Raw genomic sequence first — 8,009 nt, 5'->3', positions numbered from 1 at the left:
TTTAAATCATTTGCAATATAAATGATTCACGATGACATCAGACCTTTGTTCTTTGGCCGTCCGCCATAAATTGAGGCCCACCCAAATTTCCAGCCTTAGCTGTATTTCTGCATTCCCTGCACCAGTGTCTATAGTCTCAGATCTGTGATCCTTCATGTAAATGTCTTTGAACAAGGAAAGGAAGGGAACACATAATTTGCCTTAATACAGGTAATTTTGAAAGAGGAGCAAGACCTTTACATGAGAAATAGCTGACATCCACAGAAAGGGGAGAACTAATGCTTGTAGAAGTGAAAGTCATCCTTGATGAGAATGCTGCAAGCTACTGATCAACCAAACATGACCAAATGGACTTTTTGTGTAGTTGAACTGCCAGAGGTGATCAACTTCTGTCTTTATGATTTTTTTCATGTCTTCTTTTTGCCCATAAATTTATAAAGCATTTAATTAGTCCAGTTCTGGCTAGTAATGTTGTAGGTAACTGCTTGAAAAACTGAGGTATTAGGATAATCCAGGCTCCCCAGGGTCATTCTGCAAGCCCATTGTGAACAGCCCAGAGTTGTGCTGTCATGACAAACTTGCTCCTAACAACCATAAAAATTTTGAAACGCTCAGACTTTTTGAAAGACCTTGTGAAAATTGCATTCATTATCATGTTTGCAAGTTGTCCTATGACAGTTTATGTGTACAGACCTTTGGATCATAGCCTATATTTGAAGCCTTCCCAGCTCAGTAGTTACTGAAAATTGCTGCCAACAAACAGCTCTTCTGTGGCTACGCTACAAGAATTAAACCCTGAATTCAACCCAGTTTCTCATCCACAAATGTCCTCTCAAAACCTATGACATCAAGAGTCTGCCACACCTCTAATTTCTACTCATGAAACTGAAAGACACTTAAATCTGAAACAAACGTATTTTTGCAGACTTCCCATACCACTTAGCCTTGACACAACCCCCTTCCTGCTATGTCACAGGTTGGATTCCTGTTTTCACTGTTTCATGCATTATTGCTCATGCATGTAGTTTTATGTGTATCTCTGAAATTTGACCTGCCTGAAGAATTGTAGCAATTCTGAGCCATATCGTAAATTACAGCAATATCCTAAGGGGAATCCCACTGTTGACATCCAGGCTGTCTGTGCAGTCCTCTAGGCACAGGAGTGTCTGACAAGGCCCATTTATCTCTCTTTGCTGTCTTTCCTACAGTGCTCATCCTTAACAAAAAAACAGCGCTGCCAGCAGTCTTAACCCTGAAGTCAGAGCAGGGTCAGATGTTGTGGTGGGCCTGCATATGCTTTCCTGCATTCGAGTTTCTAGTGGCTTTACCACAAGAGATCCAGTCAGAAAATCTCAGTGTAATCCTGATTTATGTGCCAGAGTGCAGAGGAGAGCAAAAGCTTTTAATATTTTGGGAAGTAGTTAGGGATTAAGGCCCAGGAAAGGACAGTCATGTCAATTACATCCTAAAAATACCCAAAAAAATTCGAGTGAAAGTCCTGGCTTCTGGACTGTTTCTGGCTGGCAAATGTTCACAGTTTCCTTGGCAGATCCTGCTGAAAGCTAATGGACCCATTTATCTCCTCCCATACACCATGGCATCAGTTTGAACATCCTGAGGGAGGCCTGATGGGAGTCTGATAATTCAGCATTTTTTTCTTAAATGAAATTAGGGAATGCATTCAATATTTTGAGATCTCTGATGCTCTCTTGTCAGGAATCTCCTCTGAAGCCAGTGCTTCATTCCAGATGTGGCTGAGGGAAGAAAACCTCATACAAAGTGCAAGGCTGACACCTGGAGGGACTGCGAGAGGCAGACGGGGAGCCTGGAGCAGCCATGCATGCATCCTGCAACACAGCTGAGTGGGGAACGCTCAGAGGGAGGTGGCAGATCCCAGGATTCGAAAGTATGCTTTTCTAGTAAAGGGATGCTTTCAATATGCTTCTGCCCTTTTCCAACAATGTCCTTTTCCAACAATAAAGAAAAATACAAATTTCTATTTCAGATTTTCCATGCCTATTATCAGGAGTAGAGAAGAAACACAGGAGCTGTGACTGTGTCACTTAATTATTCACTTCTTCCACGCTCAGAAATATTTGGAACAAAACTTAACTTGGTCAATAAGCTGCTACAAATAATGCAAGGTTATTTTTTCAGTTGGTTGGTCTAATATAATTGAATTGCTGTGTATCAGATTTCCCATCAGTTAAGCCATTTGCTTAACTCTGTGTTGAGTTTCTGAAACACAGACTTGCAGAGCAATTCCTGCTGTCAAAACTGTCACTGGAAGATTTGGCATTAGGTATGTTTTATGTTTGATTCTTCCAGCACCCACGTTAAGGCTTTTCCTGAAGCTGATCCTAATCAAGGAAAGCAAGGCAGCTTGTGGGGCAAAGTCTTCATGCTTTTCGAAGTTTGCTTTCCAGCCTGGCAGTCACTCTTTCATAACATTGTTCAAATATTTTCAGTAATCTCTCTTCGCTGCCAGGAATTATCTCAGTATTAGTGAATGCTTGTTCTGCTTGGTATAATTTTAGAATATGTTAATAACTCGGTTATTTACTGGTTTGCATTACCATACATATAGTAGATCACAGACCCAAAGATCAGATGTCCATTACATATCCTTAATTATCTTTGTCATTTCCAGTGTGGTTCCAATCATAAAATTTGCTTCTTGGTGGGTAGTTGCTTATGGAAAGGGGAAAAATAAACCAACAAAACACAACAACCAACAGTTATTTTCAGAACTCTTTTATGCAGTTCTATTATCCCACCTGCAGTATAGCTCCCCAAGTCTCCACATGTCCTTTCTGGTGTGCCTTGATACTGATTGACTGCATTTCTTTCCCTTCTAGCCTTCTGACTCCCAAAATATCTCTGACGCTCTGTTCATCCCAATGAGCATACTAAACCACTACAAACGTTCTCCACCCAGACTAGCCTAAAGGTTGAGCCATGAAAACACTTGCTCCGTTCTGGCGAGCAGAAGAGAGCATTGAAAGCTTCAGGAGCAGCACAGAGCATGGGGTGTGCTGGGGATGCTCTTTTCAGCAGAGGCTTGGAGGTCTAATGCCATCTCTGTGGCATATTGTTTCTTCAGTGCTTCTCATTAACTGTGCCATGACTAAGAAGGCAATTAACATCTTTCTCCTCTCTCCACCCAGACAATACTGCCAATACTGGGTTGTCAATTATGATGAATTACACTGGATGACTTGTGGTTACTCAGTGATGTGGACAAATTACATTTCAAGATCAAGGATGAACCCTGGCCACTAAACTTGTTTCACTTGTGACTCATTCCAGACTTAAAACCTGGCTCTTGCTAACATTTTATTAACCCAATTTGTCGTCCTCCCAATCCTCATTATCCAACCCAGGCAGGTTATTTGCTTTGAAAAGATGTATAGATAGCTTCCACGCAAATTCTAAGTAGAGCCAGGTGCCACAGCTAGATTCTAGAGGGAGTTACGGTCATGATGTGCTGGTAATAACTTCTGGATGCTTCCAAAACGAGTGACATTCTCTCTCTGTTTAGATATTGTCTGGACTCTCATTCCTGCAAAGCAGCTTGGCACCAGTATGGGGAAGTGTCCACATTCATATCTTCACACCTGTGTGTGTTACCAAAGAGATCAGCAAAGGTAATTTTAGCACATATTTAAAGTTAAGGACATTCTCTTGCTTTGGGGTTGGAATCTCTGACTACCCCTTCCTAAGTGACCCCCTCTGAATCTTCCAAAAATAAAGCATTCAAGTTAAGAATAACTTGCTGCCTTACAGTGAATTCATCATTTCCAGCTTGGAGAGAGAACTCCAGGAAGCATCAATAAATCTACTTTGACAGTGGAGTAAAGAGCCGCAAAAGGAGTAACCTGTCAAGGTAATGTGACTTAATTTCTCCGAAAAAGATCGTTTTCTTATAAATTAAATAAAAATGCCAGTAAAGTGAAATAGCAGGAAATGTCACACTTGATTGTCTCTCTGTAGAAGAGAAATTAAATAAAAAGAAGGCAAGGTAAACAACAGGGTTTTACATTTAATGAGGGAGGTAATAACATAAACTGAGAATAATAACATCCACTGAAAATCAATGCACAGCAACCTGAGTATGTCAAAGGGGTGTGTTCCCACAGAAACATTCATTTAATGTACACATTTTTCTTTGAACAAAAGGCAGGTTCTGTGCTTGGAGTGCAGGATTCGTGGAGATACTGTGATCGGACATAGGGGGGCAGCCTTACCTGCAGATTAACACAGCCTTGCAACACCGTGGCCGGGCCGCTGCAGCCAGCGCGCTTTGGCCTCCCAGGTTCCCATAGCAAGCTCTGGAGCTTCGCCCCTTTCTAAGCAAGGGACCCATGCGGGCTTTCCAGAATTCCTTATTCAAAGGGTGAGCACTGCCCCTTTAAATAAACACAGAGAGCTCAGTCCAAATGGGAGCTGAAGCCCAGGCTACTCTCAGTTATGAAGCCACCCTTTCAGAGCTCACAGGCTTAGGGGCTGCTGCTACACTCCGAGGTTAATAATCAGTTTTAATATTCACTTAGGGGGCTGTAAAAAACGAATGAAATTTTCCTAATTTGAAAATGGACTTGATTGGCAGTTTTATTATCTCTATAAGGTGCGTGGCATTCTGCACAATCAAGTAATTTTTTAAAATAATCTCACTGCTTAAGTCGTACATGCTGCTAATTGCATTTTAATAAGTCTCTTTAAAATCTTTCCATATTTTTTAATATCCTAATATTGGATAAGTGATTGCTGGGGACACTGGAGGGCACTGAGGTTTATAGAAAGAGGAACACCATAATGAAGCTTCATTGGGATGGCATCACCAAACAATTGCTGTGATAGCAACACTCCCAAGCTTGGAGAAATGCCAGCTATTTCCCCCCCTGGAACTGACTAGGCGCAAGACTCCCTGGCTCAGGACTGACACAGAAAATGGATGCTTTTTACAGCATAAAATGGCCTCTTTCCGTCTTGGAAATGACTGAGGAACTGTCCACTTTGGATTTGGAAAGGATTTGGCAACAGTTTTTTCTCCATTGAACAATGACTTTGAAACACATTTTTGTTTTGCTTGGTTCTGGCTCGAAAATGAAAGTTTGTTTGTTGTTGTTGTTTTTTTTAATTGTGGCAAGGTTAGATAGAAGATTTTTTTTACCAGCACTATACTGTAGCAGACAATGGGAAAGGCTTCCATAGAATTAGAAACTAAGGCTGCAAGTAGACAAGATGAGTCCATCTCAAAGATGAAACCCAGTTGGGAGAACATTTGGGAAAAATGTAGTACGGTGTGGGATTTCTGGGTGTCTCTATCTCCTATACGGGACAGGGAGCATTATCCAAGAACACCAATCCAAACTTAATCACTCTAAAATTAAAAAACAAGTAAAATAAAAAAGCAAATAATCAACAGGGGGCTGTACTGACAAACTACAGATTCAAGTACCCTGAAAACCAGAAAATTGCTAACTCAGATCCAACTAGGATCCCACGTGTGCATCCACAGGGTTAGTTATTGCAGCAGTTACAACCCAGTGGTGCAGGCAGGTTCTCCGTGACATTCCATGTGCAGAGCATCATATGTTCCGTTGGAAGTCTGGTTTTATATGGAAAGTGCTTTCTTCTCTCTGTATAGAAAGTTGTGTTTCTCCAGATTATGACTGTTGGGCAACTAATGCCACTTTCAGTGTAATTTAACATCATTGTCCATGAGGGAGAAATATAATCCCAAATTAATGTGTAACTGGCTTTTAGGGAACTTTACTGGGATAAAGGGACTTTTTTTTGCTGAAACAGAATGGCAGTGTCAAATTTTACATTATATTGTATTTTTTGTCCTCTGCAATTTGTGTGCTGGGATCTGAGATAAAAAAGTTATTTTGAGAACAACAATAACGACTTGAATGTACTGCCTGCTTTTACATGATTTTTTCCTCCTGACTCTTGTCTTCTGAAATCATACTATAATAAATCACAATATCAGTTTCAGTTTTAAAAATAATCAAGCTTCTAGCAGTTCATTATTAGTAAAGGAAACCAGAAAAAATGTGATATCTTCTTGAAGATTCAAAACTTAGGAAAAAATTGCAGAGAATCTATAACTTTTTTCTTTCTTTCTTTCAAGTCTCATAATATTTAAGTAAAGCTGGTTTTGGAACCCAAACTTTACTTTTAATACTTGAAATGGACAATACTGATACAAACATCTTGCATTAGTTTGAAAGTGAGCCATTTTCTGACTAACTGAAGCTCTGTCTATCCATGTGTTTTTTCTGTACATCATCAGAGAATCCTTGGACTCAGTCCATCGTATCTTTTTGTCTGATCTTGCTCCCACTCAAACCAAAAGGAGTTCTGTCTCTGATCGCCAATTGAAAATGGATCAAGCTCCATTTTGCCATATAATACAAATAAGAATAATTCATTAATATTAAATTTCTGATTACTAGTTGTGCATCTTTCTGGTTTTAAGGTGCATGAGATGCCACTGTAAAGAAATCAATGTATCTGACATAAGCCATGACATAGAAAATGGTTGTTATGTCTTCCTCTCTCTCTCTCTTTTTTTTTTTTTTTTTTTTTTTCCCCCCTTCCGAGAATAAGAGCAGAAGGTCTTGTTTTGCACTGACAGGCTGGGAGGCACATGTTCAGCGAACTTCTGCACAGGAAGTAAATGTCCAGGTCATATTTATCCCTTTTCATGTGGTTCTTTTAATCCTCCAGATTGGGTTTCAGAAGAGTTTTACAGTTTCAGTTTTACAAAGCAAACCTTCCTTTAATGTTGGCATTTTAAAGAAAAAACTTCAGTCAAAACATGTGTGTTTTACATCAGCCAGATGTGACGTTCAGGGGAACAAGCCACAATGTGGCAGCCAGCTCTGCTGCAAAAGCTGGACATCAAATGGGACCTACTAGTCCCTAGTTGAGGGATCAGCCTCCTGAATCTCTCAGCCAGTGGAAAAAAGAAAAAAAAAAATTTAGAAAAAGTCCCCAAGAAAGTTACAGATTATGAGCATAGCCAGCATTGCTACGACTTGCATGCCAGTATCCTGTATGGCCGCTTGAGAGAGCACAGCCCCACTGTGCGCATACCTGTACACCCAAAAATGTGTTCTTACCTAAACCATTAAGAATGGTTAAATTAAAAGAAACAAGAGGTGTTAAGGGCAGCAGAAGTGCATTAACATGTCCAGCACTGCACCAGAGTCAGTGGCTACTCCAAAAATAAAACCTGACTCTTCACAACTTCCACTGAGTTTCACTGTCCCTGTAACCTGCTCTTTCCAGGGCCTAATTACGGTCATTTAAACTAAACAATAATGAAACACAATCAGACTCACATCTTTCTCTAGGACTTAACTCACAGCCATGCCAGGTAGGGCAGGTGCCATTTTCAGCTGTCCTCTCTAAGTTATGGTCAGCTGTGACAGGGTAGGGACTTTTTTGTACCTCTGAAAGCCCTTCCTGGGAATGTTCTGTGGACATGGCTGGAGTTTACACTGGAGAGAGGGTTTTTAGCAGCCAGTGATGTGGCTGGCGGGTCAGCAGGGCCCATGTCTGTGGGAGACTGAGGCCAGTTTAGGGGCCAGAGGCAGTCACCATTTCCTATAATTTTTTGCTATTTTTCCTAGTCCATCAGGCAATGCCTCAGAAGAAGGCAAGCATCAGTCTCCTGCCATGGCTAGCTTTCCTCATGGTCTATGCAGCACTATCTGTCTGTGTCATCTACATGGAGCTGTGCTGGTTCCTCAGTAAGCTGAGTACTGGGCACCTTCTTCATGGCCACCATGTTGTGACCATTGGAGCCCCCTAACGAGCCCGTCAGGGGCTGTTGCTGCTCTGAGTTGGGCCAGTTGAGACTGGGCTGGGGCCGTTAAGGCTAACCTGTGGCAGTTGAGGCTGGGCTGGGGCCGTTTAGGCTGACCCGAAGGAGTTAAGGATGAGCTGGGGCAGTTGAGGAAGTTGAGAAAAGGCTTGGGCAGGAAAGGATGCTC

Source organism: Hirundo rustica, chromosome 22, assembly GCF_015227805.2.
Source record: "Hirundo rustica isolate bHirRus1 chromosome 22, bHirRus1.pri.v3, whole genome shotgun sequence".
NCBI lineage: Eukaryota > Metazoa > Chordata > Aves > Passeriformes > Hirundinidae > Hirundo > Hirundo rustica.
The sequence above is the reverse complement of the archived record's forward strand: the minus strand, read 5'-3'. Positions refer to the sequence as shown.